This window comes from Macrobrachium rosenbergii, chromosome 17 (genome assembly GCF_040412425.1).
Source record: "Macrobrachium rosenbergii isolate ZJJX-2024 chromosome 17, ASM4041242v1, whole genome shotgun sequence".
NCBI lineage: Eukaryota > Metazoa > Arthropoda > Malacostraca > Decapoda > Palaemonidae > Macrobrachium > Macrobrachium rosenbergii.
In genome coordinates this window covers 39906775-39931746 of record NC_089757.1, presented here as the reverse complement: position 1 = coordinate 39931746, position 24972 = coordinate 39906775, and the positions used below count along the sequence as shown (strand labels likewise).

General features: G+C 39.5%; 1 protein-coding gene across 2 annotated transcripts in view; it reads right to left on the bottom strand.

Annotated features, from left to right (window-relative positions):
- Nucleotides 1-277: 277 nt before the first annotated feature.
- Epg5 (ectopic P-granules autophagy protein 5) overlaps nucleotides 278-24972 on the bottom strand; it is a 474230-nt gene continuing 449535 nt past the window's right edge. The window contains exon 43 of one of the 2 annotated variants that reach the window (XM_067119916.1): nucleotides 278-3247. The gene's annotated coding sequence lies outside the window, so the exon portion shown is untranslated. Of the gene's footprint in view, nucleotides 3248-22341; nucleotides 22467-24972 lie in introns of those variants that run through there. The other variant, XM_067119917.1, reaches the window with a different exon arrangement.

Here is a 24972-nt window from a genome sequence, read left to right as displayed (position 1 = left end):
TTAATTTAAAAAAAAACAAAATTTTTGTCACATATATGTCGTAAACCTTCATGCGCCTGGTTAAGAATAATATGTCGTAAACCTTCGTGCGCCTGGTTAAGAATAAACCTCACTGCCATTCTGTTATTATGTTAACACGTAAAACTGTTAATTTATACAGCTGATCACTGACACACATTGAAAAGAAATTTAAGGTGTTAGTAAATACGTTAACATTAAATCCTTGTTGATTTTTGTGGAACAATATGGAATTTTGGACTAGAATAAAACTAGGAACATTGCTGTGTTTGATTACCTTCTATTAAAATTTGTCACAATTCATGTTTTAATAAAAATAAACTATTTTGAAAGAAAGCCTTGTCTAACAGTTTTAAAAAATATATGCAAATATATATCATTTAAGCAACAATCATACATACATCAAACCAACCAAGGCATAACCTTTAACCCACAGAGCATAAAGTGATGACTTTGTCTGTCATGAATCAAAGACATTATCTGCGCTGGGTCTTGATCAAGTCCAAACAGAAAGAGTTATCATTCCTGAATTTCTAGTTTTTTAAATCAGTAATAAAGGGAGACTAATATTTCTGGGATATATTGGTAAGAAAAAGTAACTTACTTTTTTTTTTTTTGGTATTTAACGGCACACTCCATAGGTTAAAAGCATTACTTAAAGTATCCTGTCAGAAATAAAATTCAATAAACTCTGATGATAATAATGGTATAATTTACAATAAAGCAATTGCAAAGTAGCAATTGAAACAAGAAAACAATGTTTACAGCTTCAAACAATAATGATTCCTTTAAAACAATTAGTAGCAATTTGGTACCATCTAAAACTAGCCACTAGTGGACTTTGCCTGAGTAGAACACAAACGAATAGGCAAAAATATAAAAATTCTATCACATTTTCATACTTTAAGTAATGATTTTGACCTGTGGAGTGTGCAGTTAAATATCCCCCCCCCAAAAAAAAAAAAAAACTGTTCTTTGAGTTGGACTTTGACTACTACTGAATTCATACATCACAACCTCTTGATTTTCAAATATCTGTGGTGACTTGGTCTTAAAGCATTAGTCCTAACTTGCTCCCATATAAAAAATAGGCAGTATCAGCTGCTTAGGAACTGTTCTGTGGTATGTTGAAATAAATGGGAGCCTTCTGTCATTTTGTATATTAGAGCTTGTTCTCACATACTTTCTGCACATTCAAGGTCAATGTCTTTCAATGTTTTGGTACCTCTGACAATGGTACCATAAAAATGAACATCTTGGCAGATTGTTAGGTCTCAGTAAAATAATAATGGTCAAAATCTCATTCTTACTGCAAAGCCAGTACCTATGGTTGCTACTACTGTATACATATTAAAGTTACGCTCATCATCAGTAAATGAAAAACTGAGCCTGACACAATAGATGTGGACAACTGAGCAACCTTGCTTTGACAATTAAATGTAAATGGGTATACCATTATGAACAAACGTTCAGCAACTGGCAACACGATACTCTCAATTACAATATAAAAATGAGTTCAACATTACAGTGAAGAAAACAGAATTTAAGAAAATGGATAACAACTGCAATAATTGAAAAACTTACAAGAAAATTAAGCCTTGTCTTTGGTAAACCATATCAAGATTCTTCATCTCTGAACAAATATATATGTTCCATCACAATTAGCCGATATAATTGAAGTGTTAACCAACTCCCATGGTAAAGCAGAGCTCCTTTAGCTTTCATAGAAAAAAATTAGGCATATCATGAATTCATATTACCTGTTATCCTCTGAACCACTCCTCACAAAATCTGGTTTTTTGCTCAACAGAAGCTACAATAACTACAGATACACAACTTAAACAGCTTTTTAATATTTGTATCTTTTAAACATTTTCCCGAATAAACAAACAGACAATACTAATTTGTTGCAAAAGGTTGTATGGGTGCAAACTACAAGAGCTCCAAGACTTACTCCACAGGAATATATACACATTTTGAACAATAATACTCTTACAAAGTACGTTACTGGAAATTAAATTTTCAAACAAAACAAAATCCAAACCATTCATGCTATAAATAAATGCAGTTCTATTATGTTAAACGGCTAAAACTTGATAATTTCCAAAACATGAAGCAAGATTTTACAAGTACTCCTGCAACTATGGTATACGAAGGTGTAAACAGCATGCTTTGGATATTAGAAATTACTTGCAGCTCTCAACCCTTTTGCTGTGAGCCTGTTATTGCCACTGGTGAGGAGATCAGTGTCCTGCCAAACGTATAACCAACTGACTTTTTGTATTTCGATTCTTTGTTATTTTCATTACTGTTATTACATTGTACAGGTACTATTATGTTAAATGTTTTATTATAGTAGTGTGATAAAATATGCAAATGACATGTAGGTAATTATTCAAATACTGAATTATGTAGCTTTTATTAGTGATTCATGTCAGTGTGATACCTCTCAAAGAATGGAGCAAATTAACACCATTTTTGTTATTCAGTTTGAAAATCTTTATTACAAACCTTGAACACATACTTTTGACTAAAAATCTAATCTGGAAAAACCTAACAAAAAAAACAGACTTGGCATTCTGTAGAAAATGTGAATTTATTATCTCCAATACAAGTTTCAGAGTACCGATTTTTACTGGTAAAATCTTCAATGGTCTTCCAATAGTAAATTTTTATTATGTTTTCTTTGTTTACTCACACCACATCTGGTGCTTAACGAATCTGCCCTCCTCCTCTGTCATTTCCTTTGATTCATGATCATCTCTGATAAAACTTGAAGTAAAAAAATGATCTAAGGTTTGTTTATAACTATGATAAAATAAACATCACCATATTCACTACTGTTACTATCAGAATTACAGTATCTGATAATTCAGGTCTACTGCTATCATCATTGTCATTTCCAAATAAAAGCTTGTGTACTATTTCATCACTGAGAGAGCTCTCCCTCCTTCATGGCATTTTGATGGTTACTGAAGGTCTAGTTCTTGTCCTGAGATTATCCTGTAAGCTGGAAATCAAATGTTTGCCATTTGTCACTAGAATATTGACAAAAGCCCCTTACAATGATGAGGGAAAAGTATTATGTATTATGAGCTGCCTAACTAGAACCAAATGAATGATGACTGCGGAGATCGGTCCAACGTCGTGGATGACGCCTTAACGACTGAGGAGATCAGTCGCACGCAGCGAAAGGGTTATAAACTACCTCTGAAAGGTTGGACCAACTCTGTAAAGAAATGATGCCTTAAATTTGGATATTTCATTACTACCAGCTGAAAGAAAAAGTACTACCAAGCTCACACTTAGTCTTGTTTTCTTATAATAGCTAGAGTTCAGTTACCTAAAAATGCCATTTGCAAGAACTGTCTTGTACAACAGATTAAAGAGCATAACAAAAGCATATGTCGTTCTAGAGGGTGGTAAACTCTGCCTTGTATGTACAGTGTTATCAATTAATAATTAATTTCTCTTACAAAGATTAAGTGCTGAAATACCTCTCTTGGTTCCCTTGAAATTGAAAAAACCATTTAAATTTTACAAAAACATTACACACAATGCAAAAAAGAAAATCTAAATTCTTAAAATTATCATGGCCATTGCTAAACAAAATTACTATCTGCTGTGGCTGAAGTTCTCAAGATCTGAGAAACTTCAATAATAACTGTCAATAATTTCAATACTGTTTTATGTTCTGTAGCATGGTTAAATAATGCTTTTTTATAACATTTGTAAAAGGAACCTTTCTGAAACTCTGCAAGAATATCATAAATACTGTTTATACAACCTAAAAGAACTTGTAAAACCCACCATTTTCTTGCTTTCATCCTGAATTCAATGTTCACTCAGTCCATAACTTTCCTGTTCAAATAGTTACTCTGGATGGCAGAAAAGTAAACAGTATATCAATTTCATAATAGAATTTATTATTTGGATACTTACCTACTGTTAAAGATACCATAGCTATATCTCTGAGCCAGCAGGTGAGTCGGCATTCAAATAAGATCGTTTGGCTGACCCAGATGACTGTAGTTCACTTTTTCTCCACTAAGTGTATTTTGAATGTTTTAGCTTATCAGAACTCTCCTTGACAGCCCTCTAAGTCATGGTGAGGCTCTGTGGGGTCTACTTTAACAGTAGGTAAATGTCCAAATAATAAATTTTATTATGAAAATTCATATTACTTGGGATAAATCTTCCCTGGTGTCCCCAGAGTGAGAATAGGATAGTGGGTAGTGCAACTAGACAAAATCCACACAGCCAGGCAAGCTAAAACTTTCTTGCATGAAATCCAAAACATTCTCAACTTATCTGGAATCCTTCCTGGATACTGCCACCCAAGAACAGCCTTGCAGAGAAAACTGGAATCCTTCCTGGACATTACTGCCACCTAAGAACAGCCTTTGCAGAGAAAACTGTTCAGCTTCACCCAGTAAGAAAAGCAGCAGCATGCCCGGGTCCAAAAGCCCCCAAAATGAGTCAACTAAAAGATGAATACCTAATGATACAAAGTATGCTCCTATAAAAGATATGTGCCTTCATACTCCCCATAAAATACAAAACTGGGATTTAAAAAGTCTAAAAGATTGCCCTTTCTTTCAGTTCAGGAAAAGACTTTACCCGCTGCTACTAGCAAAATGAGGGCTTTACAGTTCTTGAATGTGGTTTCAATGTCCTTAAAGCAGCAAGTGCCAAAAACTGAACTGAACTTCCACTGCACCACTTTATTCACATTTCATAGGGGGGTAGTGCCATCAGTGCATCTCACATGCTACACTGTAGGCATTACTTAAGGCTATTTGCTTCATCCCTTTGGGCCCTAATTGCAACTGCTTTCGTTCTTTTTACTGTACTTTTGTTCATATTAACTTTCTTCCATCTGATTTTCTACCCTCTCCTAACAATTGTTTCAAAGTGAACTGTAAGGTTTTCCTACTGTTACATCTTTAAAACCTTTACTCTTACTTTCCTTTTCAGCACTGAATGACCTCATAGGTCTCAGCACTCTGCCTGTGGCCTAAATTTTATATTCCAAATTAATCACATCTTCAAGTAACAAATTTTTTAAAAAACTAAATGAGATAGCAACTGCTTATGTTATGAATATTTCCCTTCAATAAAAGTAACAGACTCTTCCATACACCCAAGAGTTCGAGGTCGTTTATATGCACTCTTTTTCTTCTGACAACCACACTCCTGACATCTCTATGTTGCCCAAAAACACTCCCCAACCTCTCATTGATGCATCTGAAAACAAGATGAGGTCTGGGTTCACAACTCCTAGAGATAAACCTGCAAGAAGTCTTCACTAGTCTTTCGAATGCTTAATGGAACCAAGACTAAATGCGAGTCTGGAAGAGACTTCCTGTCCCAAACCTCTTTCAAGAAGAACTGAATTGGCTACATCCTGATCCTTGCTAGTTTGATAAATTTCTTCAGAGAGGCCATGTGACCCAACAGAGAAAGCAGCTGCCTCACTGGAAGCTTCTTTAAGGGTTGAAATTCTCTGAGAGGAGATAAGAAATTGTCTATTCATCTCTCTTTGACAGAAAAGCCTGAACATTTCTAAAATCTATCCTCATCCCCAGACAGAAATTTGTATTGAGTGGAGTCAGGGAAGACTTCTAACTGATCATGATACCCAGTGACTGAGCCACATGAAGTAACAGATCCTTGGCCCTCAGAATCCCCTCTAAAGAGGTGGGCAACATTAGTTAGTTGTCTTACGTAGAGAAGAATTCCTACTCCTAAGAGGTGACACCATCCCCCTATAGGCTACTAAAATCCTTGAGAACACTCGAGGTGCTCTACACAGGCTGAAACAAGTGCTTTGAACAGGTATACCTTCCCCGCAAATACAAATCAAAGAAACTTGCACAACAAAGGATTTATTGTTGTGGAAATATGCATCCTGAATGTCCACTGATATCATCCAGTTGTATTTCTGATAGCCACAAGAACTGCACTTAATGATCCCATGGAAAATGGGGACAGACATATAAATCTGTTCAGTCTTGATATGTCTACCACTGGTGGCAACCTCTCAAAACTTGGCACCAAAAAAAAGTTGGTTGTAAAATCCTGGGGAACTTACTAACACCTGTTCTATTGCATTCTTCACTAACCATGATACAACCTCTTTCTGAAGAATAATATACTTCTGCTGGTGAAGATACAAAGGTAAGGCTATAGGAAATGATGGCAGCTTTTGCTTTTAAGTCTCTCCAAAAATGCCAGAAGACCTGCTGTCTGTTACCTATCAGAACCTGGGCTGAAAACTTCTTTCCTTTTAGTAAAATGAGTAGCTTTACTTTTACTGAATACTTATGCAGATCCATGAAAGATACTAGCAAATGAAGAAGAGTCCTGTGGGGAGGAGGGATGACTTTTAACTGGAGGGCTTGACAGAAGAGAAGGAGCAGTACTTTTCATTCCTGACTTGAGGGACTGTCTAAGATATTATCTATTTTCAATTACCAAAATATCATCCCTTATCGCCTTAAAAAGAGCCTGGTTGAATAGGTGATCCAAGGGAGAAACTACAACAGCTGCCATCTTCTGAGCAGGTAAAACCTTTAACAAAAGACAAGAGCATAACTGTTCTCTCTTCTTCACAGCCCAAGTTAGTACTGTATAAGCATGCAAACATCTGCCTCCAGCATCACAAATAGTCTTGTCAATGCAAGTCAAAAACCTCCAATGACTCCCCCCATGCCTTCATACCAGCTGGCACAACAAACTACTTGAACTGGTGCAGAGAAGCAGCAATGGTATTGAGTGAAAGTTCAACAAAAGATAAAAGCTTCAACCTCAGCGTTCGTCTACAGCACCTTGCCAGCCTCAAGAACACATCTCTCCAAAGGATCGAGACAGGCAAAGAAATCCAAATCATCTACCAAAAAAGGTTAAAGCACCGGTAATGTGGCCGTATCATAAGATGAAACTCTACAAAGTTCACAAATAAGAGATATGAGAGCTGGCATTCTTACAAAAAGCCTTATGTGCCAGAGCCCAAAAAATCTCATCAAAATGCACTCTAACTGAAGGAGAAAGTCTAGATTTCTTTTAAAGATTTATTGGGAGCCAAAATGCTTGAAGATATCATAGACCTAGTCCCTACTGGACCTCTTTCCCCCACTGAATGAGAATAAAGCAAGGCACAACGCTCCAGCAACCATCGAAATACAGAAGGCCCCACTTCAAACTCCTCTTCCACCAGAGAAGGAGACAGGGTGGCAGTGGCCAATTCCTCAAAGCAAACATCTGGCTCTACTGAAGGGGAAAATGAAGAAAATGCTGACTGCTGTGGCTCACCTGAATTGGCACATGGAAGGTGAGAAAGAGAAGATGAAGCACCAACAGGTGCCAGAGAAAACAGGGAAGGGTCAGGGGGATACGGGAAGAGAAAAGCCAGCAACCTCTGACACCCTGCCTTGCAAGAAACAGTCTCTACCTACCTAATACCAATCCCAAAAATTGAATCTTTGGTTAATAAAGCAGCTAGAATGGCATCTAGCTTAGAAAACACTAAAGATTTTGTGACAGTGGTAGAACTGGAAAGGAAAACATAGTGGAGGTAGAAGGCAGAGACCTGCTGATAGCTGAAGAAACAGGATTTATTAAACAAGTGCATTTCAAGGAGGAAGAGGAATGGCTGACAAGGATTTAGAATGAGATAAAGAAGTAGAAGAGATTGCTTCAACTATCAACTGAGATACATAACTTTAGAATTAACTCACTATATACACATTATTATCTATACCCATACCATTAGTCCTAGCAGTACCAACATCATCATTACTAGATTACGATGATGGTGAAGTAAAAATTTAGTAAAAGGTTTATGTTTACCAATTCGACCTATTGGCAACCATAATAAATAGGTATTGGAGTGAACTGACTCCGTTCCCTGGCAGTAGACTCTTCCAACTGTCAATGGGCAGTCCTGATTTCAAGCTGCTGACAGGCAAGGGCATCAACACCACACCTCTCAATGAGGAATGCGCAAAAAAAAAAAAAAAAAAAAAAAAAAAAAAAAATCTAAAAAAAAAAAAAGACTGCATACTACGGGGGGATATGGGATGGTTCCTAACAAGAATTCCATCAAACCTTTAACCCATTCTCATGTAAGTTCACATCCTGCTCTAGCTTCTCAATACAGTACACTTTTCCTAAACTGAAAGGGGGAGCAGAAGGTGGAACTAAAGAAGTAGGCTCAAGCTAGCTAAATGAGTAGCAGAGGGAAGATCTGGAGACTGAATAGAGACACATGAAGGCAAAAGTACTTGAGGAGGAGGAAAAGAGGCGGATTCATGTCCTAACCTATCTATTTCTCAATCTAACTGCTTCCCTTCTTTTCTTATGTCTAAGACACTTAAGCACTAAGTCCTTCAACCAATCTTCACATCTATTCTGAAGATCACACTCTTGACCTCTGCTGTCTTTCAAATTCAAAATTAAACATCCTACTACTAACACAGTCATCATTTCTACAAAACTTGTCATTCTTGCCTTGCTTCCCATGGAAGACATCCTAAAGAACAATGGCATAATTACAATACCATGAAATCAGCCAACAGCCAAACCATAAAAATATCGACAAACGCCCACTGCTATGGCAAGGGAAATTCTGACATGAGCTAAACATTCAAAACACCTTATGGAGAACAGGTGAAGCATGTCATCCAGGTCAGCCTAACTATCTTCTTTTTATTTGAATGCTAACTTATATGTTGATGCAAAGACATAGCTATCTTTAAAAATAGGTAAGATTCATCCCAAATAACAGTACATAATTTTGTTTCTGATTAATACACATTCACAAATTGACAATCAACCTAAGAAAAAGTGTAATAGTTTACAGTCTACATTATGCACTCATATCACAACATCAAATCTAAAGTACTGTACAATAAGTTAACCAATAGTTTTTTGTTTTTTTTTTACATACTTCCAGATTATAACTACAGTAGAGAAAGTTGTATCCGTAAGAATCTACATTTCATCTGTATCATATAATAACAGGTGTGTACTAAAAACCTCAAAACAACAGTTAGAAACTTAGTTATCATTCATAAATTTTTCCAGTAAAACTCATAGTAGCTTGATGTGGGGCAGTACAAAAAAAAACGCTAATAAAATACAAAATTTTCAAGTTATCTGAATTTCTCTCTGGTATACAAACTTTAGCTTTTCATAAATGGAATTACAGTACTGATTTTGTCACACATGTGTGCTGTGTACTGACTAAGGCCATTATAGGATCCATCCTGATCATCCAATAGGTAGGTCCAGAATGAAGAGGGCTGCTAGAAGGGGGTGAGTCCTTTATAAAAAGCTAAGGTTACCTAAGAAAATTGCAAATTACTTAAATTTGGTAACTGTTCCTATGGTGATACAACCCTTCGCTTTTCATAAATGGAGCCTCGCTCCTTTGGTGAGAGGCAATCTACCTATTACAAGAAGTAACCAGAGTGCCCAAGATTCCTCTAGGCTCCTTTGTTCGGCACTTTCATCACCAGAATACTATCTGCCTGGGCTACAAGCCTATCCTGACAATTCACTCTCCCTCAAGAGAGGAGCATTGCAACTCCCGTCCTAGGGCAGGGCTTTATTCCTAACCTGTTATAACTCTGCCTCTGCAGCCCTCCCCTCTATTTTGTGGGGGTCCAATCTAATGAGGCTTGCTGGGCTGTCTACTGCTTCTCTTCCTCACTCGTCACCTTCAGGAGCATGGGGTGCCACTCTCCATGGGTGTAGTCCTCCTACATCAGGCTCCATGCCCCTTCTGCACTACTTATTGGGCCACAACCACTGGGCCCTGGGTGAGCATGTCCAGTGCCTGAGGCTAGGAGTCTGAGGCAGAAGGACACGGACTGCCTCTTCCAAGCTCCTACCTTCATCACCCGGAGGGCTGGGTGGTTCTTCTGTTTGCAGACCGTTGAGCCTCTCCTTGGAAGACATCCCCTTCTTGTGAGGATGTCACATGCCTCCAGAAGGAGGTGGAGTTTTTCTACATTTTCTTCTACTTACTACCCATACTCTGGGACAACCACCTACATATAGGGTGACGAGCCTCTGTCTGTTTCAGCTAGTGCCCTGCAACTCCTACGGGGCACAACATCTTCTCCTCACTCCCTTGATGAACTCTTGCAGGTATGGGGCATATAAACTTCCCACTTAGGTTCAGGGACTCTGGGGTTCTATGTCTTTGCCTGGAACTCTGGCACAAACCTGAAGGACGTGGGGATCCAACCCTACGAGAGGGCTACTCTGTACCATGGGGTTCCCCAACCTTCTTGGCTAAGGTTCAGACCAGGAGGAGTACCATCTCCCACTCCAAGTCCTTACTTTCTACACCCCCTTGTGGCTTCTATGGGGAGGCCTCTCAAACTTATAAGGGTTCTAGTAACGCCCTGTTTCAGGAGCCCTTACTTCTCTGGGGGTCTGATTGTTTGAAACTCCTTATACAATGTCGGTAGCTCCCAGGACACGAACAGGTCTACCCCCCTCTCAGTCTGAACACTTATAAGAGGGCTTCCTGTATCCTTGAGCTGCCCCTCTCAAGAGAGCCTGACCCCTTCATAAGCACTGAATACAGAAGACAGCCCTTTTTCACTGGTATACCCTCGTAGAGGATTGTTGGAGTGTGTCCGATATTGCCTCAGCAGTGACCCTTAAAAGATCCCCCTTTTGGAAGGAGCTGCTGTATAGCCTCCCCCCATGAATGAGGGGGGAGCTCACTGCCCTGTAGTACCTTTTGCTGTAACCTAGGACTAGCATTGAAAGGTCCTGTGAGAGCTTTTTTGGCACCCTGATTAGCAGAAGACCATCAGTTAGTCTGAATGGGGGGAAGTTGTATATATCTCTCTTGTCTCAAGGATGCTAGAAAATGTCCTACATATGTTGCTCTTGGTTCTTGCACTAGAAATCAGGGTAGTAGCTTGCCGTTTTGGGCTGTTGAACAGGCCTATTGACAGACCTTTCCACTTCAAACCATGTCTGCCGCCACCAGGCATAAGTATCCCGAAAAAACGCCATTAACAATCCACCAGCAATCACTGTCAAGCAATTCACTGCTAACTTTTTTTTTATTTATTCATATAAATAGTACGATAGTCTTTTATTCTGATTTCAGTGTCGGGTAACATATCCAAACAGTTAATACCTTGGCATAGGCATATTAGTGGGGAAATTCTCTACAAACAGCCTCTCAGTTTATTCAGACAGAGGAAGTGTATAGAGTACTGTACATATAGCCATTCACTTTGGTATTAGTAAAAATACTTAATAAACCCTTCTTTGAATATGGATCTCAAGTTTACTCAGACAAAGGAAGAAAAGACAAAACTGTGTATTGATAATCATATGTAACATAAAGATAAACAAAGTGAAGAAAAGCATAGTGAAGTCGAGCTTGAGTGACTACAGTTGGTGACATAATCATTAAGACTATCAATCATAATCATGTTACGGATGCTGCCAGTGTTGAAGCAGCAAGAAATCTGGAACATTTAGGACTTAGTGTTACATGACTTACCTAAAATAGACAATTCTGTGGAAAGGGGCACCAAGCAATTGAAAAACAGATGACTGTATGCAATCCCAATACTGGAAATTGGTTAATTGCATTAAAAAAATACTAAATAAAGTTTAAATTAAGCAGTATATAGTTGGTCAAAAACCTGCCGCAAAAAAAATATGACTACGCCCAACGAATTCAGCCTTGTTCAGAAATATGATCCAAACGATATTGTTAATGATTATTTGCGTGGAGTGGCTCATGACATTTCTCATAAGTATCTAAGTGCAATTATATATGTATTTAAATATTTATATTAAGTTTCAGCAAATCTTTATCTTCCTAAAATATACTTTGATTTTACAGTTTTGCTTCAGTATATGTGCATCTTTAAAAATATCAGAAAATACATGTACACACACACACACACGCATACACTCCTTTCTTTCATTTTTTTTGAGTGTTGAACTGCTTGGCAAACATCTGACTGACAGCGAATATGTTCTGTGGTGAATTGTTGACAATGAATTGTTGGCAGCGAATTTTCCTAAACGCGCTGATGTAGGGCCCATTCTGTACTTTTTCATTTGGACCACTACTGTGTTCATCTTCCCTCAAGTGTTCACCTCAGCTTCCTATGAACTGTTGTGCAACATTACTATAGTACTGTACCATCAGGCACCTTTCAGGGGAAGACTGCCCCACCATACTTATTGATGTTGGCTACATGGGTGGTGTTGTCACCCATCACAACCAGTGAGTGGCCCTTCAACTGTTCCTGGAGTGGTGAAGAGGGCATGACCAAACATCTCACTGTTTGGGGTGGTGCGACTCTGTACTTGGAGTCACTGAATGACGTCCCTCCCTCAAGTCACAAGGTGAAAAGGGTCACAATGAAGCTTCCTGATGTTCTTCATGAAGCTAAGAGGGTCGCAACAAAATTCTTGACATTCGGAGCAGCCTGACTTTGCCCTTTCGGTCATCGAACATTTCCTCTCACAAGCCTCAAAACAAAGCTGGGAAAGACGAAGCCTCTCGTTATCCGGTCGCAAAGCAAGGAGGTTCACACTGAAGCTTCTCATTATTCGGAGCACATTATGGTATCTACTCCAGCTCTGTACATGCAGGAAAACAATGGACGACCACCACTGAAGGCCCACCTTAACTAAGGTAGGTCACAACATGTTAAGAACATGCAAGTGACTAAGCCTTACAAAACTAAAAGGCAAAGATTATTACTAAAAAAATTGAAAAACAGCATAGCTGCTGAGGAACATTTAGAAGCTGTTACATTATCAACAACCAAAATATTTATTCAAGCCAAAGAAAATTCTAGCCAATTTTCCTTATAAGTAGCTCACTGACTGATGGGTTTGGTATCTATTAACATAAAAATGACAAATTTCTTATTAATTTATATTTTTCCTAACATACAAACCTGAGGTCTATACATATGGATAACTTTTGGCAAAGCTGGAAAGTCCAGCCATAAAACTTTTGCAAGGCGGTTATGGTAACAGTTACCTATGGTAGTAGGGGCGAAATTACCACCCACCAAACCAGTATGTATTCAACCTCTTCAGTTTACCTTTTGGCCCAGATAAAAGAATGAGGGGTGGTATGAGGTGGGCCTTTTGTGTAAAGACCTCAAGTTTGTATGTTAGAAAAATACAAATTAATTGGAGCCTGTGAAGGTCCACGGTAACCCCAATTTGGCACCAAAAAATTTGCTATAGAAAACATAACGAAAAAAATGCTCCCTCTGTGCTTGATAACGGTAGAAAAAATCACTGCTTTTATTGGTGGTGCCAAAAAAAAAAGCAACACGAAAACTACTAAATGGTAAGGGGGACCCTATTGGGAACCGGGGTTTTGGGTGGGGGAAAGTAACAGGTGGGTTCTACGCCGTCTGTAACATACTGATTCCTGATTTTCTGACCCGCTAGTCTGCATGTAAAAGGTTGTCCCGCTACACTACATACGTTAAGGCTGACCTACTACACTATATACGTGATGCTGACCTGCTACACTACATACGTTAAGGCTGACCTACTACACTATATACGTGATGCTGACCTGCTACACTACATACGTGATGCTGACCCGCTACACTACATACATGAGGCTGACCCGGTACTCAGCACACAAAATGTTGACCCACCACTACTTACAGTAGGCCCTGATGCACCTACGGAAATCGCTAGCCTAGGCTGCTTGTAGCCTACATAAACATCGGTTAGGCTACTCCCTACCTACATTAGAATGGACAGTTTTTGTAACGCTCATTTTTTAAACATTTCTGCATTCAGTTTGGGGGTGGCAGAACGGCGCTTCGCGCCTTATCCACATTTTAAAAGATTCTTGGCAAGCTTATACATTCTGGCAAGCGGTAATGTTGCGCTGCACACGCTAGCCACAGGGGTAACAGAAAAAGAGCGCAGCTACAGAAAGCGCTAGCCTAGGCTACTTGGAGCCTAAGTAAGAAACATCAGTTGGCTACTCCCTACCTACAATAGAATGGACACTAATTTTGTAACGCTAATTTTTTTAACATTTCTGCTTTCAGTTTGGGGGTGGAGGAACAGCGCTTTGCGCCTTATCCACATTTTGAAAGATTCTTGGCAAGCTCGTATGTTCTGGCAAGCGGTAATGTTGCACTGCGCACACTAGTCACAGGGGTTACAAAAAACAAGCGACGTGAGGAAGGTAATAACAGAAAACAAGGTTATATAGCTATCAAGAAACTGCATACTAGGCTCCATTCCAAAACATCAAAATTCACCTTGCAATAAAACAAATGTAAAAAGAAAGGTAAATGCTCTGCTTACCTTATTCAAAATTGCTGCTGTCTGACCATGAAGGTAACAGTATTGGCTTCTTTGCAGGTCCTATCATCCTTGGCTTCTTTGCAGATGCTGGCTGCCGATCAGGTGAATGGGAAGTACTCGGTCAAGGTCTTACTGTACTCGGTCAGGAAAGTAAATCAGAAACGGGGGATGTCGGGCGGCTCTTGAGCAGACAGACGCGCTTAATTAAATCAAGAAATGCCCGAAATGGACACGGAACACCTTCTAGATATCGTGACTCTCTATCTCGGCGGTTACAGAAGGAAAGAAAGCAAGACTGTGGTCTGGGCATGGGCCTATGAATCATATTGATAAGACAAATTCTGATTGGTTCGAAGTATTTAATCCGTAAGCACTAGGGAATGACCTGGGTCAGCCTGAGATACAATTGGACGGAATTAAATTTCCCATGGTCAGGTCAGGGCGATGTACGGCTGCAGCCTTAGGAACTACGGGGTGAAAGGAGGGCTGCACTTCAGCCATCTTAAGAACTATGGGAGAGTGGTGCTGCGTGACACCATTCATGCCAACTTGGTACTTAGAAAAAGTTACGCTATGCTGAAAAAATTGTTGTTCGAGAAAATCAAGCAAACTGGTCAGGTAAGTTACTTCTTGGGTAGATTCGGGCATGCTGAACAACAATCATTCTATGCAATTTTTCATTGGGAGTCATTGTTAATGAGCTATAGGCGCATCCCTCGGTTATCCACACTACCCAATTAAAAATTTTTCACTTGTTCCTACATGAATACAAACCCTCGGTCTTTACATAGGGAGACTTACTACTGAAGGGAGGATTCCAAGTAAATCTCTGAACTGACTGGTAGTTTGGCTCACCTGGTATTCCCTTCCTGGTCATGAAAGAGCAAAGGAAGGATACCATACCTCTGATCTGTTGAACATGTGGGATGTTCAAATGCCAGACTTCTGGGCACTTTGAATCAAAGGAAAGTATAAAAACCCTTGATTCGAAAGGCACAGAGAAACCCACAACGTTGAAGACTATGTAGCTAAAACTAACCAACTGGCTTGCCCATAGTCAGTCCTTCTCTCTCCTTGCTAGAGAGAAGGTAAGAAACACATCTATTAATCCAAACAAAAATGGATTATAGACAGGATACTCAGTCATGCAGATCACCTGCATGCACGCCAGTCCAATTGATGATGGCTTGTTCACTCTTCCTCTGTCCACTGGAAGAGGATGGAAAACACGAGGAAGGTAGGAACCTAGTCCAGCCGACATCTTCTCCCTGTAGCTGCACACCTTAGGCGAGATGCAACCTGTTCTTAGGAGCTGGGTAAACTATGTGACTTATTAAGCACCCACCAAGGATCCAAGGACTGAAGGGCAATAACCCAAGGTAAAAGGATAAGAATCTGAACTGCACAATTACATTCTATCCTAGTACCAGATTGATGGGTTCTTCCTGAATGCCACAGATCGATAGATGACTGTGGACACAAGAGATGCTGCCTCAAATACACTGGTGACCACCAGGAAATTGCAAGACATGTTAGGAAGGTCATTCCCCTAGGCAGAGAAATGATCCCTTTGCCTATGGTCAACACTCCAAGGTAAGAGGATATGCATGTGAATTTCACAAATAATCCAAAGTACTCGAACTACATGTCCTTTCTGAATGTGACAGACATACAGATGATTCTGCCTTCTACAGATCTTACCCGAAACATACTGATGACCAGTAGGAAGTTTCACGGTAAGCTCAGTTGATCAGTTCCATAGCTAGGGAAAGGATCCCTTTGCCATCGTTTCTTGGGCACCTCGAAGCTAACAAACTAGTCGTTAGCTTTGGGTTGAAGGACTAGGCTATGGGGGTAACATGGAAGTCATACTGCCTTTGGTGCCACAGGACGATCAAAGGAAAATGATCAATCTAATTGACCACCTTCGAACATGTAGAATAAGCAGATCAGAGCAGAGCTAACAACAGGGAATCGAGAGAAGGAGGAGTATGCTTAATCTCCTTTCAAGGTTGGGCGAGAACCGAAAGTCAAGATCAACCATCATATCCCTTGATTTCATCGAAAAAGTGTCAACTCGCTTTTGATTCCTTGTTGGTCGTCATACTGAAAGTACTTCTGTCTGTCTGAGTACTACCATTGTCGCACACCTAACATGTCAGATCTCATCGATACCGGAAGTGAATGTGGTTTAGCATAGCTAAGAACCACTGTTCAAAATTCCATGGACATAAAAGTTCTTGTACACAAGTTATTGGTATTAAAACCAATTTGGTAGAAGAAACTGATAAGGGAAAGTAGGCATGCCCAATCACTTTACGTTGCCAAAGAAGTGGAACTCCTGTACCCGTGCATGGGTACAGACTCCAGTGACGGAACTTGTCTGACATACATCCCCCATCCTGGAATGTGGCTGACTGATGTCTGTGTTGAGCATGTTACTGCAACCCCATTCATCAGCATTGTATGCAAAGAAGATGATAGAATAACCCCATGGGGATGTTCTATGATGAGATGTCCCGGTACCGTCAATGGAATGTGCATCGCCAACAGAGACGTTCTATGAGGAGATCCTCTACGATGACATCAGTAAGCTACTCAACAGAGGAATTGCCCTGTGATGATAGGACACCCCCCCACTTTGTTCATTGCATATATGGAAGTCAAAGAGAACTACCGTATACCTGTTCAAGCAACAAACCATGTCAGCCACATGCAATGGGATTGCCACTCCTCACTCCTCTTGCTGGAGAAAGAAGTGAAGGCCACTGAGAAGCATATTTGTATGTTGTACAGATCATATAAAAAGGATTTTGACAAAGGAAAAATCTATTTCTGGAGAGGGGCCCGTGTCACCCGGTGAAATAGTCCATTCAGCACTTATTTCTAGGTAATTCCGTTGCTAGATACCAGAGAAAGCTAAATGAAATGCTGGAGTTACTACCCCCAGAGCGAGCTCCACTAGATGGAGTCGTGTATGGAAAAGGGTGAACTACAAAAACACGGAACCTTATCCTATAGAGATTCCCAATGTCAAAAGTTCCAACGAGAGAGGTGCTGATACAATGCTGTAATAGCATGGCTTCAACACTCACCTGCATCAAGCCAGCTCCAGAGTATGTGTCTTTCTCTAAAAACAGTCTGTAGGTCAAGAAGACAGGAAAAATGGAAAGAAAAGAGACCAGACATTTCACTATTCCCTCTTTCACACTATCATCTTAGGCAAGATATAAACTGTCCCACCAGAGACACTGGATGAGCTACATAATTGGTTGAGAAGCCATCACCGGATTTAGGAAAGTGTCCAAAGACCTCAGGGCAAAGTCCTTCAGGTAGAAGGAAGTGAAAGCAGTCTGACGAAGCCAAGAACCAGCATTCAAAATCCTATGAACAGACAAGTTCTTAAATGCCAGAGAGGAACTTATTCCTCTGATGTCCTGTAGACTAGGCTAAGGACTCAAGTACTCAGGCTAGGCTAAGTAAGCTCCCAAGTCTAATCCCACCAAGTTCTTGAGGAACAGGACATATTTCCTCATCTGTCCTTAGCCAAGAAAATCCAGAGGTGTGTTGAACCCTTTCTTGAGCTTAGAAGAGCTTCAACAGTAGTAGAAGCAATCACAGATAGGGATTTCAAGTTCAGAATTATATATGAGTATTACTGAACTCATGAATGAGATCAATAACCACTTCATAAGAGGAAAGAAAAACTTAATTCTTCAAATCCTCCATTTCCTATGGTGAAGGTTAACACCATAGAGAGAGAGAGAGAGAGAGAGAGAGAGAGAGAGAGAGAGAGAGAGAGAGAGAGACCTTTTCTCTCATGAAGGGCTCCCATCATCTCCCGCTCTTGACAAGTCATGCCCTCGGAATCATGAAGAGTTATGTCCGCAGACATGTTAAGAGTCACATCCGCAGACGTGTTTAGAGTCACATCCGCAGACGTGTTAAGGGTCACGTCCATGGACGTGTTAAGGGTTACGTCCACGGACATGTTAGAGAGTCATGTCCACGGGCAGACTTGATAAAGTCACGACCACGGACGAGGGCAAATGGACGTACCTCAGTCCTCGAACGTTGGCTGGTTGTCCCCAGTGGGTGCAGTCGTGACTGGCATGGCTGTGGACAGAATGCGTACGGTTGTGGCCATGGACAGAATGGTTGTGGACATGATTTGGCTCCATTCTAGATGTCCACTGAAATTATATCAATGCTCTTCACTCGACAGAAAGAACGAGGCGGTGAACAGATGGGAAATGGTGCTTTTACATGGCATGGCCACAGGCCATCCCATTCTCTTATCAACCTTTCACTCAAACGAGGTCGATGGTCTGTTCCCGAACACGTTATCTTGAGACAATCTCACACCCCACCGTGCAACGGCCGTACCTCTATGTTGTCATGTTCGAATATATGAGACGACCGACTGGTATGAAACAACTGCACGTACGTGCGACAGGACACGGTTGGGAAAGCTTGAAAGAATATCAGAGGGCCTTCTGGAAGAGCGTGGGAAGTCGGTGACTAATGTCATGGATGTTCGAACATCGAGTTGACAAGTTGTAAGGTGGAAACAAGTCCATGGCCATGCAGAATCCCTCACGTACATCAAAGGAAGATGCATCATTTCTTGGCTGGATGTCCCTGAACACGGGAAGATGAACGTCGAACCTGGTCATGTCCATGGATATCTGGAACTACGGGAACTAAGTCATGAAAGTGCGAGGGTCTAAGTGACACAGCCTACGCTGGAAAAACGTTCCCAAATGTCCAGAATTTCTCACATCCAATAAAAAAGTGCATCAAATCTGGCTGGAACATCTGCTAGAATCTCCACTACTGCTTCTATCTTGAACCACCAATGCTCGAGACAAGCATTGTCCAAGTCCTGGATTTCTGAAGAAACCAAAGAACTTGGAAGGAGCTACAGAGCCACGCTCAGGACGAACATCGGTTGCTCCCTCTACCCGAGTGTCCGCAGAAACATGGGCGGAGATGCTAGTTCGGGGAATATCCTCGGATCTAGTATAGGTGGCACAGATTACCTCTTCAACATCCTGGAGAGAGACCCACGACACAAAGAAACCCCAGTCAGTTGATGAGGGAGAGTATCAATAAATGAAGGCGAAGATGATGATGGTAAAAGGATTCTCTTCTTTGACTTCTACTGCAACTGGAGGGGCCTCACCACAGTACACAGATGTGTGAAGAAACAGCGAAGAATTCCATAAACCCCCAATGTCTGCGATAGTGGAAGACAAAGTTAAGTATACCTTAGTTTAACCAGAACACTGAGCTGATTAACAGCTCTCCTAGGGCTGGCCCAAAGGATTAGACTTATTTTACGTGGCTAAGAACCAACTGGTTACCTAGCAACGGGACCTACAGCTTATTGTGGAATCCGAACCACATTATACCGAGAAATGAATTTCTAACACCAGAAATAAATTCCTCTAATTCTTCATTGGCTGGCCGGAGAATCGAACATGGGCCTAGGAGAGTGCTAGGCGAGTACGATATCGACCCATCCAATGAAGAACTTAGGTTGTACTTCTCTTGAAAGGCAGAGTATGTTGGGAGGAATCAGTTGATGACATCATAAGAACTTTGAAAGGCAGAGTATGTTGGGAGGAATCAGTTGATGACATCATAAGAACTTTGAAAGGCAGAGTATGTTGGGAGGAATCAGTTGATGACATCATAAGAACTAGCCATGACATCACAATCCCATCCGTGACGTCAAAGGAGCGGACAACTCTTACCAAAGCAGAAATTACTACATTAAGAGCGGGAATAATCATATATTCTAAAAAAATTTGGGATAATACAAGTTTATTTCATACAGTGGTGTAGCCAGAGGGGGTGGCCAGGGGGTCCATGCCCCTCTCAACTGACATTAAATAGTTGTATTAATTACAATAAAATTATGAGCAGTTTTTCAAGACTGTCGATATTATTTAAAAGTTTGCTTCCTCACGTAATGCAAGCTCTTCGCAAAATGAAAACCTGGCACTCAGGTGATGCAAGGAGGACTGCCAATCTTCTTGAAAACACAGTAAGTGAGTAAGAATTTATAATTTCCTGGCTTATTCTTAAAAAGATATTTTCTCTGATGCTACCTATAGCTTGTGCACTTCAAAAAGTACAGTGTGATCTTGTGGAGGCAATGTCCACTATTGATGGTCTTTTAAACAAACTGAAAAGTATAAGAAGGGCAAAAGATTTTGTTATTTTGTTTGATGAAGCACAAGAGCTTGCTGAAATGTTAGGTGAAGAATTGAAAAAGCCACGTACACCTTCCCGATCAGTATACAGGGCAGGAACAGTGGGTGATAATAGTGATTCCACACCTGAAGAAACTGAAGAATATTACAAAATTAATTACTATTCCCAACACTTGATATGATGCTATCAAGACTGGCTGGTTGATTCCAAGTATCTTATGCTCATCAACAACCCTTTCAATTAAAGCACAGTGGAAACAATTGGAGTTAGCATTAGAATTATATTCTGATCTACTTTTAGACCCCAAAATGTGTTATAAACAGTGAAGTTGAAATGTGGAAACAGAAATGGGAAAAGGTTGAAAATGATGAAAGACCAAGAACAGCTATATCTGCTCAAAATGAGTGTATTTAATTTTTCCCAAATATACATTTGCTTCTTCAACTCTTGGCAACTTTGCCAATAACCACCGCAGAGGCTGAACGGTTGTTTTCAAAACTTGAGCGAACTTTAACTGTGATACGATCAACAATGGAGGAAAATTCTTCGGAAGCACTTACTCTTCTTCAGGTGCATAGAACTGAAACACCTTCTGTGTCAAATGTAATAAATAAGAGAAAGTTCTATTTCTTACTATATTGAATTTAGGTCAGTCAGTCTGAATTACAAGTAATAAGTATAAAATTCAAACATCATGATTAGATAGCTCTGTATATTGCTCTTATTATATATTTCTAAATGTTCATTATTTCTAGTTTTAAATTTAATTTCTTAACTTTTGCATATGCACAATATATAAAATTTCTTTGAAGCATTCATTTATTTTGTCTACTTTAAAAACTACTCTGTATTTTTCTTATATATTTCTTTTGTTTTGATACATATGCATAAGAATACACAAATTCTCTCTCTCGGGTATGTGCTCAGTACTTTATTTGATTTTCACTGACAAAACACAAAAGACTATTTGTATTTATGTTTAAAAGTAAGCTTTTTTGTTGCCACTCATTATCTTTAATGATTTCAATAGTCCTGTCTCAATTCCTCTTTATAGATAAAAATGCTGGAGTATTCATTTATACATCTAGAGTTTATTCCTGTTTAAGAATCAATACCTTATGTGAAGTTTTTGACTCTTTGTTCTTATACTTATCAATACCCTAATCCATCAGTTTTTTTAGTTTGAATAAATGTGTCTGCTGTGAATTTCCTCGTTTATCCTTTTTTTAATTCTTAGAGAGACACTGAGAATAGACACTTCCAATAAAGATTAAAGACCAAGACAGTAGAAGTTCCCCAAATGAGTGGAAAAAAAAAGGGTGAAAAAATATATACAGTATATATATATATATATATATATATATATATATATATATATATATATATATATATATATATATATATATATATATATATATATTCTTACAAACTGGGGGTCCTTGGAGGAAGGAAGGGGTTTACTTTAATTTAGATACTGCCAGTTGGGCCAAAGGAGAACACCAGTTTGTAAACAAAATGCAGGGAGGAGGTTTTTCACTTACCTTATTTTACCCGATTAGATCAAATATTGGAAGGTCGCCATGGGAAATGAGGGAGTAATTTACATTACAATGAATTTATTTACACATGAAGCAATGAAATGACACTGGGAATTGAAGAGCCCACAAACAACAAAAGTAAGAATGATGCAAGAATCAAATTCACAAGGACATCAATAGCACGTCGTTCACTGGACATCGTAATAAGGCGTGAATTAACCTGCTGAGGGGGCTTTCTTGCAATGGGCCGCTAATTAGACTTTCTTGGATTTTCTATACAGCAGTACTCCAGGGACTTAATTTACAAGGCTTGGTTGACTGAGACACGAAGCAGGGTTTCTGGAATAAAGAGCCAGGCTTAGTAATCATATGCACTGGAAGGTTATCACATGAAACCTATGCACTATGGAGAATTTAATCACTTGAGTGCTTAATTTAAGTAGCCCTTATTTAACACTATGGAGGAAGTAGTCTACTTCTGATCACTGAAACTTGTATTGGCACTGGGGAGAGAGAGCATGGGCTGTATCGCCAATCTCGAAACAAGGGGGAGCTTGAAGGAGAATGGAAAAGTTGAAGATTAGGAATTAGGGATAAATTTATGATGAGAGAAAGAATTGTACTGGCAGTAGACTGCTACTCAGACATGCCTGATGCTGTTGCATGAGCTCTTTGCAAGAGAAACTGGGTTGCTGGCGCTTGTCCATTACCACACAAAGGAAAGAGAGGAGAAGGTTTTTTATGTCATCTCGTGCCGGGGTTCTGAGTGCGTCTCTGGCGTCTTGCCTCACGCTTCTTGGTTCGAACATCATCTTCGAGTGTGTTCGTTCGTGCACAAGCAGGTCACACCTGAGAGCAAGTCTTATAGCCAGTAAAGGGTCACAGGGAAAGAGGCCTTACAACCAAGTCCCTAAGGCTCAAAGTAGTAGCCCCCCTCGGAAAGGCTTTCACCTTTTATGCTTAACGAACTTCCTAGTCTCTCTTCTACCCTAACGAAGGAAATGCATCGACTGATCAAATGATTGAGGGTGGTGAGGGGGAGAAAGTTCAGGTGTGTCATTGTCCATTACCCCAGGTCAGGCGATGTGGGGGGGGGAAGGGAATCTGTCCCTACATACAGTCAAAACAAGAGGCCTAATGTCTCTCCTGCAATTAAATTGGTGCTTCGTCGCTACTGTGAAAGGCATTGTTCATAAAATTCAAATTACTACTCGGCAGAATAGGCGGGATGGATTAAAATATATGTATGAATATATGTATGTATATATATATATATAAAATAATATATATATATATATATATATATATATATATATATATATATATATATATATATATATATATATATATATATATATATATATATATATATATATATACAGGTTGACCATCACTAATCCGGCATCATTGGGATCTTTAGGGTGCCGGATTAGCCATTTTGCCGGATTAGCCATTTTTTAGGCTAGAATACACGAAACCCAGTAGCTAAGCACCTCATCTTAGAATTAAAGTATCCCATAAATCAGTACAAGTTGGTTAATAAAGAAAAGTGCTCGTGTTACGATAATTCGACTTACGATATTTCGAGTTTACAATGGGATTAGCAATAATTAATACCAACACGAAAATATTTAGGAAAAAATATTTCTAGATTTCACGCAGGCGCAGGCAGCGAGAGAGACCAACTTACAATAGACCAACTTCTTTTCCTCCATTGCTTTATTCCATCTGCTAGTTAAAAAAGTAAAAGAGAATGATAAAAGTATTGTTAGCAACGTTATGCTCTTGCGTAAATGTGTACAGCCATAAACAACCGAACGGGAAACTGTTGTTTTGCTAATAATCGTATCGGATAACAACTGTTGTGCTTGTATTTCAACCATCGTACGGTAATACACAATTACTGTAGTTATATGTTACAAATGACGTTAAGTACTGTACAATAGGACTGATATATTTTTTACACTATACCCTTATTTGGAGAAAAGATCGGCAGGGAAATATACTGCTACAGTAACTTTAAGCTGCAAGTTGTAGCTGAAGCTGAGAAAACAATGTTAAAGCTGCCAATGACTATAAATTATCGTGCATCGGCAACATGGATGAAACTCGACCGTAAATAAAACTGGAGAGAATGTATTTTAATCAAAACTACTGGGCATGAAGGAATACAAATTACTACTGTTTTCACGCCGATAAAAGATAAATACGTAAAGCTCGTATTATGATGAAATCAAGAGAAAATAGCGAACGGAATCTTGATTTTTTTCACACAAAACAAACATTCCCCCAAAACGGCCAGTCGTGATTCCCGAGAACGTCATATATTAACAAAAAAAATAGATAATTAGTTTCACAACGAGACATTTAAGTTATATTTCGACTTAAAAATACTTCCTATAACGAAGAATATCCTCGCCCCAAATAAATAAAGTATCCATATTCATTTACGCTAACTAGAAGCAAGAAAAGCGCTTTGAACTTAGTTAAATGCGGCGAAATAAACACCGCGATACCGATTCCCAAAACAAAACATTGATCGCAATTTATAATACAATTGGAAACACTGCAGTAAAGCATAACTTTTTAAAAGACTCATGAAAAAGATGCACATTTGTTATGTTGATGTTTGTATAATACTGTTAATATGTGAATAGAGTTCAGTATAATGTAGGCTAGGCTACCAGTTTGTTGATGCAGCACACTGCGCCATGAAATTGAAGCGGCCGGCGAGCAAGTTAGCGTAGCGACCCGGTAAATTTGAAAATTAATGAGGAAACATTGGAAATTACTCTAACCGAAATTTGTGCCGGATTACTGATTGTTCCGGACTACTGACTGCGGA